This window comes from Herpailurus yagouaroundi, unplaced genomic scaffold (assembly GCF_014898765.1).
Source record: "Herpailurus yagouaroundi ecotype Mexico unplaced genomic scaffold, PumYag 142, whole genome shotgun sequence".
NCBI classification, from domain to species: Eukaryota; Metazoa; Chordata; class Mammalia; order Carnivora; family Felidae; genus Herpailurus; species Herpailurus yagouaroundi.
This window is the reverse complement of record NW_024412397.1, coordinates 17,908,303-17,920,008: the sequence shown is the minus strand read 5'-3', so window position 1 is coordinate 17,920,008 and position 11,706 is coordinate 17,908,303. Positions and strand designations below refer to the sequence as shown.

Here is an 11,706-nt window from a genome sequence, read left to right as displayed (position 1 = left end):
CTCCCTCCCTCCCTCTCCCTCTCTCTCTCACTCCCACCCCCTCCTCCCCCCCTCCCTCCGCCCCTCTCTGCTGCTTGCACACGTTCTCATAGAATGTACGAACACTGTGAAAGTTGAGAATTTTTCTTGGAGGAAGAAATGTGCATCTGTGAGTGTTTCTCTTAAACTGTTTAGTGAGAAATGAAGCTTTACTGGGGATGGTAATTTATTTCAGTGCATTTTGTCTGAGTGAGTCTCTTCCTAGTATTGAATATTGAATAGAATTATTAGATTACTTTATGGAAGAAAGGCAGATCTTTGTTTTAGGTTTTATAGGTTTCCTCATTTGCTAAAAGATTTTGATGAGGAATTACATGAAAATGGCTGAATCACACAGCATTCTGTGTGAAGGGGTTGGTGCATTTCCGTTCTGCAATCAACCTGTCCATTTACCTGCTGTGTGCCCTGCTGGCCTGGGCCATCGACTTTTGTGTTGATAAATTCTCACTACTGGTTCGAAGCCTTTGTTTCCAGTGCGTGAAGGGAGAAAATTAAAAGCACCGACCATGTGGCCTGACAAAAGCACTGTATATCTGAGAGAGCTGCTTTGCTTTGTTTCCTTAGGAGTAGGGGGGAACAGAGGACCGCTCTTTTCCTGAGGAGGGTACTGGTGTTCTTCCAGGTGACTGGCCCCTCCGTGAGCTGGCGGACCCCGCCTGCTGGCCGTTGTCCCACTGTGCCCGGGGCTGGCAGGCAGCAAGGCCAGGGCACTGGTTTCCGCTCTGGGGGCCTCCGTTCATCAGGGGTGGTGGCTCCGAGTGATGCCCTGCCCACTGCCATCTCGCCTCACTTCCCTCCCCTGCCCTCGGTAAGCTCGCCCCAGTCCCAGGCTCCCCCAGCTGGGAGACGACTTTGAACTTTGACTCTTAGGGAATTGAGGCCACACCTCCGCCAGGCAGAGAGATTAGAATCTAAATCCACTTTTTAAAAACCCCTACAGGGGATTTCATAACTTTCTAGAGTGTCATTTTCTGCTGCCGAAACTTGACTCTTTGGAGGCCTTCCTTTGCCAAATGTGCATTCCTCACATGCTCGCCTAAACCGATGGGGCCTCTACACACAGACCCCTGGCACGGAGAGGGTGCCGTTGGCTGCTGGGGGGGGGGGGGGGGGGGCCCGCCCCCCCGGGGGGGGGGGGGGGGGGACCCTTCCGTCCAGGTCCTTTACTCTTATTCCTTCTGTTCTGATGTCCCCTGTGTCATTGTTTTGCTTCAGGTCAGGGGTGAGTTGTAGTAACTTCGAATTTCAATTTCCGGTATGTAGCAGGTTCGTAGTAACGGTTGCTAAATACGAAGGGCCAGAACCCGTGTGGAAATACAGAACTCACCGCGGCTTGGTTATTTAAGGGATGGTTGTGAGGGGTACAGCTGTAGACTGGGGTTGGCCTCTCCGGACTGTGTGTGTGTGTGTGTGTGTGTGTGTGTGTGTGTGTGTGCGCGCACGCGTGTGCAAGCACACACACAGAGGGGCAGCCTGGACGAGGCTTACTGGTATTTTAAGTAGCCCTGGGCACATAGGGTGAGGTGTGAGTAGTAATTTGAGTGGTATGGGGGAGCAAAGAGGAGGCCGCGTGAGCACGTGGAGGGCGGACCACGTGCAAGGGAGAGCCCTGGACCGCGGTGGCCAGGGTGCCCGAGCGCTCCTGGCCGGACCCGGGAAGGGAATGAGGTCACTGCCATAGGCCGAGGGATGGTGTGAGGCATACCGTTCGCTCCTACTGGATGAAACCGAGGCTAGTCCGTGGGACAGAAGGGATGGAATCAGCAAGATTCAGTACATATTGGGTGACACAAAAAGAATCTATTGAGGCATGAATAAAGTGGTTCTACTTCCTCACGAAAACAATTTGTTATTTTGAAAGTGTAATAAATGCTCTTTGGGAGAATAAAGGGAAGTGAAACAACGCAGACATGATAGAAAATTATACCCAAAGTGGAAGCCTCGCCTGCTCTCGCCCCGCAGAGGAACCTTTGGTAATGTTTGGTGGGTGAGTTTTCCAGGAGGGATTCTTGCTGAGAGTTTAGTGGGGTCCTGCCAGGCCTTGGAGCAGAGGAGTGAGGAACACGGGGTCTGTTCAGCTTTCCGTGTAGACCCCAGTCACTCCTGCCAGCGTTGCTTTCTCAGAGAGAGAGAGAGAGAGAGAGAGAGAGAGGGAGAGAGAGCGCGAGGGGGAGGGATGGAGGTTTAGGGCTGGGTTGCCGGAGGAAGGGGGTTGGGTTGGAGATGCAGGTCTGGGAGTCCTCTGCTTTTAGAAGCCTTGTTGGCTGTCCGCACACATCCCCCTCTGAGTTTTCCCTGGAGGGAGGGCGCTGCCCTTGTCCCTGCGGATGAGTCCCAAGCAACCAGTTGCAAGGAAATCTTTAAAACCGGTGCAAATGGCTCGTTTTGCTCCATGGTGCTTCCTTATTCGTTTTCATATGACATTGCTCCTCTAAGTTTAACGTGCTTCAGAATCACCAGGGAGCTTGCGAACACAGATCGCCGGGCTTCAGCCCGGAGAGTCTGATTCTGGAGGTCGGGGTGGGGCCTGAGCATTTCTGCCAAGTTGCCAGCTGATGCTGGTGCTGGTCGTCAGGGGTCCACACTCTGAGAACCACGGTCCTCCCCATGGAGACTTCCAGAAAAATTGGTACTCCAAGAAGATGCTCCATGCCGGTCCCGTGGCTTCTTAGTACGTGGTCCTGTGTAGAATCGTGCAGGGAACTAGCACCCGTCCAGGGTGGGAGATGCACAGGTTGTGTGACTGGTGTTAGCGCTCTGTGACCGTGAGCAGCCCTTGGAGGGTGGCTCATGTTCTTCCTTTGTCCTCGGGGTTCTGGGGGAGAGGAGACGAAATGAGCCTGTCCAGGCTGCGGGAGGGGCCTGGGTCCACGCCCCGTAGGTTGGGATGGTTTACATCAGAAGCTTTATCATCCTCTGGATGAATCGGTATCTGTCTTCCTTACAGTCTCTCATTTGGTAATAATTTTAAAAAGTCACCCTCATAAATATAACCGGCTCTTTATAGCTGGGCCTAAAGAATAGCAGAGGCTTTGTAAAAGGTACAAAGTGTGTCCCAGGGCCTGTCGTTGAAGAGATTTAAATTACTAGTGGGGGAGAGGTTGACGTTTGTGTCTCTTAAGGCGCACCTTGGGAGATGTGAAGGAAAGGCAAGTCTGTAAACATCATCAAGCGTCAAGAGTCGAAACCCAAGCACCAAGTGCTTGGCATTGAAATTCAACACTAATTTCAAATAACAGGGAAATACAGCATCCAGCAGAGGTCGATGGACAAAAGAATGGAATAAAAATTCGGTAGAAAATCCTTAAAAAAAAAAAAAACCCCACAACAAACATGAACGTGTGATGTGGGCCTTAAAAAGGGGCCATAAGTCCAAAGAAAGTTCCCTGAAGTGAAAACCTTACATCGTCGGTCCTTGCTTTGCACGATTCTGTGGTGAATGAACTCGGGTCGGTGCAGGGCTGGAGCAAGGCCACGTGGAACCCTCTGCCGTTCTCTCGAGTAGAACTCTCTTCCAGAGCGAGAGCCCCGCGGGGTGAGAAGGGAAACGCAGGGTGCGTGCGGTACCCACAAGGGGCGGAGCGATGTGATGATCACAGCTCCTTTTAATACCCGGTAAAGTCCCAACCACCATCTGGAGCAGGGAAGCTGCTGCCAGGACAGGATGGGTTAAGTCCAAATACCGTTCGCGGTGTGCCGTGGGGCCTCCCGTGTGTCAGACGCGGTTCTGACCCGGGAGAAGTGTGTGTGTAGACGTGCAGGTAGAGGGGTACGAGCACTGTGGACGGAGCTGCCTCCTTTAGGAATTTCTCTCCTCCCAGGAGAAGTCCATATGATGACGACTCAAAAATAGTCAAACTTCATAAAATATTACGGTGAAGGGAATGTGTTTCAGGGGCGCCTGGGTGGGTGGCTCAGTTGGTTAAGCCTCCGACTCTTGATTTCGGCTCAGGTCTTGATCTTTCGGTTCCCGAGATCAAGCCCCACGGTGGGCTCTGTGCAGCCAGTGAGGAGCCTACTTGGGATACATATATTCTCTCGCTCTCTCTGCCCCTCCCCTACTCACACACACACTCTCTCTCTCTCTCTCTCTCTCTCTCTCTCTCTGATAAATAAACTTAAAAAAACCTGTATTTCAGGGGCGCCTGGGTGGCTCAGTCGGTTGAGCATCCGACTTCGGCTCAGGTCACGATCTCGAGGTCCGTGAGTTCGAGCCCCGCGTCGGGCTCTGGGCTGATGGCTCAGAGCCTGGAGCCTACTTCCGATTCTGTGTCTCCCTCTCTCTCTGCCCCTCCCCCATTCATGCTCTGTCTCTCTCTGTCTCAAAAATAAATAAATGTTAAAAAAAAATAAAAAAAAAACAACCTGTATTTCAGGTGATCTTTCAGAGAAGTAGCACACTGAGTCGATCTAGCACCCTGTTATTTAAAGGATACCTTATCATTCCTGTTTGGTTTTCTTTTTCCCCCTCCAAAAGGGGAAATAGCATTTGTAATATTCTGGTGTTATGTAGTTTGACATCTCTTTTGAAGCAGTGTAAACCCATAAAGTAATTGAGATTATTTTGTAGTTTGGAAGAAGGTTAGAAAGCTTGACTTTGATAGTTTTAAGTTTAAGAAGGGGGGAGGATGCCTGGGTTGCTTAGTCAATTAAGCATCCCCGACTCGTGATTTTTGGCTCAGGTCACGATCCCGGGGTTATGGGGTTGAACCCCGCGTCGGGTTCCACGCTGAGTGTGGAGCCTGCTTGGGATTCTCTCTCTCTCTCTCTCTCTCTCTCTCTCTCTCTCTCTCTCTCTCCGCCTCCCCTGTGCTCGCTCGCTCGCTCACTCGCTGGCTCTCAGGAAAAAAAAAAATCAAAATCAAAGTTAATTCTTTAGTCTTAACTTTTTTTCTTTGAGGAAACCGAAAAATAGAACCTTTCTATTTTTAAAAGTATTATTTTTTTCAAAACACGAGCTAAAATTCCAGTAAGCCAGGAAATAGAATTTCTCAGTCACTGTGTTAATGAGTTATTAATGTTGGGATTTGTAATAAAATGGCATTGCTGGATAATGAGGCTTGGCGGAAACGGTAAATCTGATAATGCACGTTTGAAGGCCGTAAATTCTGCCTTATAACAAGCAGTGATTCTGCCCAGTGCAAAATGATAACCTAGCATGCTTGTCTCCTTTGATATGTGGAGCCAGTGACCGTGAAGATTTCGTCTTCGATATTACCGGTATGGAATGAACGTTACTCACGGTGTGTGGCTGGCTTTCAGCCACACAAGGTGACAGAAGGTGGAGTGAGGAATTAGGCCGGGTTCGAAGTAAGGGGCTGCCTAGGAAGGCCTCTGGCCATGAATGGTTGCCTTGTCACCCCAGCATCCACCGTCCTGTGGTTGACACCTGCAGCTCTCTCCTAGGTGTGTGGCCCTGGGTGCTGTGGCTTCTGGAAGTTTCTAAGGGGACGGCTCAGGTCCGTTTGCAGCCTTTCTTTCCCTAGATGTCATCTCAACACTTTCTTGGAGCCGGTGGCTGATTATTTTCTGTGTTGGTCCCACTTAGCTTTTTGTAGCGACCCGGCTGACTTCGGCCACTCCTCGTACCGGTGACCTCGTGCCCTTTTACATCATGTTCTCTTTTGGAACACGTCTAGTGATGAGCCCATCCTAGAAGTTTTGCTATTCTTTTTTGTTTGTTTTTATTTTTATTTATTTTTTCTAAGTTTATTTATTTTGAGAGAGAGAGAGAGAGAGCGAGCAAGCAGGGGAGTGGCAGAGTGTGTGAGAGAGAGAGAGAATCTCATGCAGGCTCCACACCGCCAGCGCAGAGCCCGATGTGGGGCTTGAACATGAACTGCGAGATCATGACCTGAGCCGAAATCAAGAGTCAGATGCTTAGCCGACTGAGCCGCCCAGGTGCCCCTTTGCTATTCTTTACAAAAGGAGTTTGAAACATCTGGTATAGAGCCAGCTAGCCATCATAAATCAATTTGGTCATCAGGTGTGGAGTAAGAACAACAAGCAGAACCAAAAGACCGATTCCACGTGCTCTCGTTTTTCTGTTGGTTATTTCATTCATGATGTTTTGAACCTGGTGGCAAGGAAAGAGGCATTCTGACTTACGAGTAATCTTTTGTGTTTCACTGGGAGGGAGATGGGGATTGTAATTACTGTTATTTGTCTTGGAGAAGTTGCAGGTGTATAGAAAGTGTTGTGTGATCTTGCCTAAAGCCCCTTGGTCTGAGTTCTTGGTTCCGCTTGCACAGGTCGTCTAAACTCCCATCTCATAGCTGGGAAGGAACATCACAGATCGTCTGGTTCGTTCTTGCTACCTGACGATACTTCTGGCAAGTGGCAGGCTTTTGCTCACTCTGGTGCTAAGCGGCCGCCTCTGGGTGTCAGGGGGCCAGCTACTCTGCCCTTGACCGGGCTTAGCAACCAGAACTTCCTTCCCTCCAAAAGGCGCGCATGCCTTCCTGCAGCCTTCGCTCCTTGGTTTGAGGTTTGCCGTCCGCAGCCTCGTAAATGACTTGGCCTCTGCCACCCCACCCCCTTCCGACAGAACGGAACGAATCTGGTCGTATTTTGTCATTGTTAAACCAGGTTAAACATTCTTAAGTCGTCATGTGACATTTGCTTGTTTATTAACTATCCTGGATTCTCAAAAACATTTTCTTGAGTTAATACGTTTAAAGAGTTTTAAATTAAAAGCAGCAAGAAGGCTGTGCCGTGAGACCTGCCCATGTGTCTGTCTGTCTCCCACCCCTCTGGCCCTAGGCAACTAGTTTCTGTTCTCAGAATCAGTCAGTGGTTTCAGTTTCCTGTGTCTTTACAGAGTTTATGCACATGCAGACAAATATCTGTGTTGACATTTGGGCACATCTCCTTTCTCCTCACGTGGAGGGTGCTGCACCCCACGAGGTGCTCTCCACCTGGTCTTTGCACATGACACTACAGCTTGGGTTTGCAAAGCTGTATGTAGAGCGCATTCTCATTCCTACGGTTGTTTAGCGTTCTGTTGTGTAGATTTTGTCCCCAAACACAGCAAAACAACAGTCTTCCCCCCTGAGTCATGCAGCTTGGAATTGAACATAATGCTGGCCCAGGGTACAGTATGACGGCATTCTCTGCTCTGGACTTTGAATAATACAAGCGGTTTACTGTCACAGCGTTGAGTCATATTGAGCTTGAGATAAAACCCCAAAGATTTTTTTTTTTTTTTTTTTAATTTAAATTCAAGTTAGTTAACATACAGTGTAGTCTTGGCTTCAGGGGTAGAACCCAGTGGTTCATCTGGTGAATACAACACCCAGGGCTCATCGTGAAAAGTACCCTCTTTAATGCCCGTCACCCATTTTACCCATCCTCCCCACTCCCTCCCCTCCAGCAACCCTCAGTTTGTTGTCTGTTATTTAAGAGTCTCTAATGTTTTGCCTCCCTTGCTGTAACTATTTTTTTTTCCTTCCCTTCCCCCATGGTCTTCTGTTAAGTTTCTCAGATTCCACATGAGTGTAAACATAGGATATCTGTCTTGCTCTGATGGCAAGATTTCATTCTTTTTCATTGCCGAGTAGTATTCCATTATGTGTGTGTGTGTGTGTGTGTGTGTGTCCATTCATCAGTCGATGGACATTTGGGCTCTTTCCATAATCTGGCTATCATTGATAGCACTGCTATTAAACATTGGGGTGCACGTGCCCCTTCGAATCAGCATTTTTGTATCCACCCCAAAGATTTTTTTTTTTAAAGTAAGCTCTGTGCCAAGCGTGGGGCTCAAACCCATGACCCTGAGACCCAGAGTCACGTGCTGCACCCCTTGAGCCAACCAGTCACCCCAAAACCCCAAAGATTCCCCCCCCCACTTCTGATGCTCTTCCCTCCTGCCCTCTGCATTGGCTCCGGCAGCTGAGCACACGCACCACTGTAAAACTCCATCCTCAAGATTTGGCCCATCACCCATTCTGATGAAATATTTTTGGATTCTGATCTACTTTTCTGACATTTTAGCCAATTGCGTATCAGCCACAAATTGGATTTGTAGCTGCCATCAGAATCCTCATCCAAATTTTCCAGGCTCACCATGTTGCCCGGGACGGATTTAATATTAGAACCCTGTGACATAACACGCCCCTTCGCCCCCACCTCCCTGGAGTTTTCTAATGGTTATGCTTTAGACAAGAGTTAACAACTGCGCACAACTAAGCCTCACCCAGCTTCAGTATCCGTTCACCCTCTTGTCGTCATCTTGTCCGGAAGGATATGAGCGCGGTTTGGCCAGAGTCTCTCTCCACTAGGTATGCAGCATACCCTGGAGCAAAAAGGAAACAAGTTCTCGTGTCTTATTCTTGGCAAACCCTACCTGTAGGTTGTTTTCCTGTCCTAAATGCTCGCAAACTATTCAGTAATTCACTCTAGAACCTTGCTTTGGATCGATGTCATTTTTCCACCCGGTCGTTTACTCCCCTTGGGACATGTGGGTGCCGAGCTCTTTTAGTAGTCTTGGACAGCCGTGCTAAGCAAGCCGAGGGATTGCCCTCTGGCTCTCTGGCTTTGACCGGCTGCACGTGGAGCGTTATTCTTGCAGCCCCTGTGATCCGCTGTTCTAGCCCCTGCCTTCCGAGAGCGTCGTCTTTGGCATTGACGGCTAATTTTAAAAGCAACGACGACAGAGGATGAGAGAAGAAATCCAGGGCACTGTGGGAACCTTTTGTGGGAGGACCTAACTAGTCTAGGAGCCCTGGAAAGACATTTTCAGAAAACGTGCTGTGTTAGCGGAGGGCTGAAGGACAAGTAGGAGATAGGAACCAAATAGCCACTTGGTGGCTCTGGTGGTGGGTAAAGGCGTCCCCAGCCCAAGCTGCATGATTCATAGTATGATCCATAGCTTCTTATCCCTCAGAGTTGGGACATTTGCCCAGCCCTTGTGTCTGGTTCCTCTGGGATGTTGGCAGGTTCTCTTAGCCACTTTGGGAGGTGGCTCAGGACAAGCTGTAGAGCCAGGACGTCCCTGGCACCATTCTGGTTCTGCTGCTTCGAGGCCCTGGGTCTCCCAGGCTCCTTCCTGCTGGCCTCAAATGGAGTCAGAAGCATGAGGGCAGGAAGGCTTCAGAGCTGTAGCGCAAGAGCGGATATTACGTCAGAAGATCTTCATCTCTGTCCGGGAGTCGGGGAGAGTAACCTCTTGAGGATGAAGCCAGGAGCAAATAAGGTATTTGTGGGAGCAAACCAAGAAATGGTCTGGAAGTATGTGGTTGGAGAGTTGAGGAACAGCCACGGCTCCAGTGGAGGCGACTTGGGTGCCATCTCCGGGAGGTGGCGTGGAATTTGGTTGCAGTCTGTGGAGGGGGAGCCTCGTCCTTTTGTGTTGCACGGTGGGAACAGAGCCTGGGAACGGGAGGGCCTGGGCGGGCTGGAGCTCGGGAGACGGAAAGCCTGGAGAGGTTTCCGTTGGGTGCTGCTGTTTGAAGGCCGGTCCGGAGCCCAGGAGCCTGAGCACTTGTGAGTGGCAGGGTCACCCTGTTGGGGAGGTGAGCTCAGCATGTGTTTGGATACTCAAACTAAGCCTTGTTCTCACCAGGCAGGCTTCTGAGTGATTATAATGTGCATTTGTTCGACTTGCCAGCAGAGTAAACATGCCAGTCCTGAGGCTTCAGATCCATGTAGTGGGCCATCTCCTCACTATAAAATCTAAAACTCAACACTAAAATGAGTTATCAGCCCTGTTCATATGTGTCCTCTCTGAGCTTCTGGGAGCCCTTGGTGCACAGATGGATACGAGTCACATCTATCTATCTCTTTCTTTCTTTCTTTCTTTCTTTCTTTCTTTCTTTCTTTCTTTCTTTCTTTCTTTCTTTCTTTCTATGTTTTGTTATTTATTTTTGAGAGTGAGAGAGGCAGAGCACAGCAGGGGAGGGGCAGAGAGAGAGAGAGGGAGACACAGAATTCGAAGCGGGCTCCGGGCTCCGAGCTGTCAGCACAGAGCCTGATGTGGGCTCCAACTCGTGAACCGCGAGATCATGACCTGAGTTGATGTCGGCCACTTAACCGACTGAGCCACCCAGGCACCCCCACAAGTCATGTTTCTGATCCTATGTGGGGAGAGTCCGATCTGGGAGCATGGAATTCACTCCGTGGATTGTGTTCTTGGGGGCCCTTTGTAACCCCCACTGCCTGAAACCCAGAGTTTTTCCAGTGCCTTCTAGTCAGACTACACATTCCACCAAGAAACCCAGACTCTTCACTCCAGTGGGAGAGGTCACAGTTCTGAGCGCCATGGAAAATACAGAATTTTAGATTTTGAGCTATGATTTTTGGCTTTCAACAAAGTGCAGTTGTTTATTACGATCATTTTTAGAACTATAAACATAAGATAATTCTTGCATTAGTGATCTTGGGGGAATTTAAACATGTTTCCTGTCTTATGATTCGAGGTCTGGAACAAAAGAACCATTGATAAATGGATTCTTTGAAGACCTTTTACATGGAGCTTTACCAACTCTTCTGGTAAAAAGAGAATTTTTAATTAGTGGAAGAGAATGACTATGTCCTTTGAGCTGGAACTCTTGCCAGCTCATTCATTTCATGGACACTGTTCAGTGGCACCCTCCTTTCCTGTCTGCACAATCACTGGATTTTTGGCATCCAAGAATTGAGTGTTGCTCATGGAGAGCCTCTCTGAGAATCTGTCCACACCTGGAAGAATTTGCATTCTTGCTGTGGTGTACGTTTGAGTCCTGTTCGGTCTGAGGCCCATGGGAGTGGGAATGTCCCTTCGCATGTGACCGATTCCAGCCACTACCCGCCGTGAACACTTCAACCTACCGCCAGCCCCACCTTCTCCCCTTCTTTAGAGATTGATTTTCCAGGTGAAATGGTGCAGGTTAGCGCTATCCACACAGAATACCGCGGCCCTGCTCTACTCAGAAGTCGGAAACAAAGACATCTGTTGTCACTGAAAGAAAGAAATGCAAAGCTAGCACTTGGAAGGCACAGGTCAAAACTGCACGTAGTTGTAGGAGGAGTGGGGAGGGGACCGCACCTACAGGAGTCAGCCTAAGCTGTGGCAAGAGACCCGACAGAATTGGCAAGACACCCGATGGAATCTGACAGGTGCTCCTCCAGCAACAGTCCTGTGTTTGTGGAGCGGTGGATGTGGCTTCCTCCCTCGTCCAGCCGTCTCCTCCCACTGCTTGCCTCCGCAGGCCTCCTTCTGGCTCCCTCCGTGGTTAGCTGCCAGCTCTTAGCCCTTATCTGAGTTTCCTACGTGCCCTTTCCCTCCAAGTATTATCCACATCGCCTTCTCTTAAAGCGACCAAGAACGCCTCTTGGGGGTTTACCTCTCTTCTCGCCCTCTGAATACGTTTCCCCATGAATACTGCACAAGGCTGAGCAACCTGGTTACGCTTCTGGCCTCATCATCCACACTCTCTGGGGTCTTTTTCACACTCTCCCTTGCCCTCCCTCTCAAGGTGCCCTCATGTTTCTTCTTTGTCCGAAAGATACGTTCCTCCCTTTTGCTCAGTCTTCGGGGCCTGGCTCAAATGTCTGTTCATCTGAGGCTCGCCCCAGCTTTCTGGCCCATTTCCTTCTCCCCGCCTCTTACACGTGCATTAATTTCTCCCTCTGAATTCCTGCGGGTTAACATTCACTGCTGCTATTAAGCTGACCATGTCATCTTGTGAT

At 49.6% G+C, this 11,706-nt stretch overlaps 1 protein-coding gene across 12 annotated transcripts in view; it reads left to right on the top strand.

Moving 5' to 3' along the window:
- The window catches only part of NEDD4L (NEDD4 like E3 ubiquitin protein ligase), a 344,201-nt gene that overhangs the window by 86,412 nt on the left and 246,083 nt on the right, over positions 1–11,706 (top strand). The gene's annotated exons all lie outside the window — the stretch shown is intronic.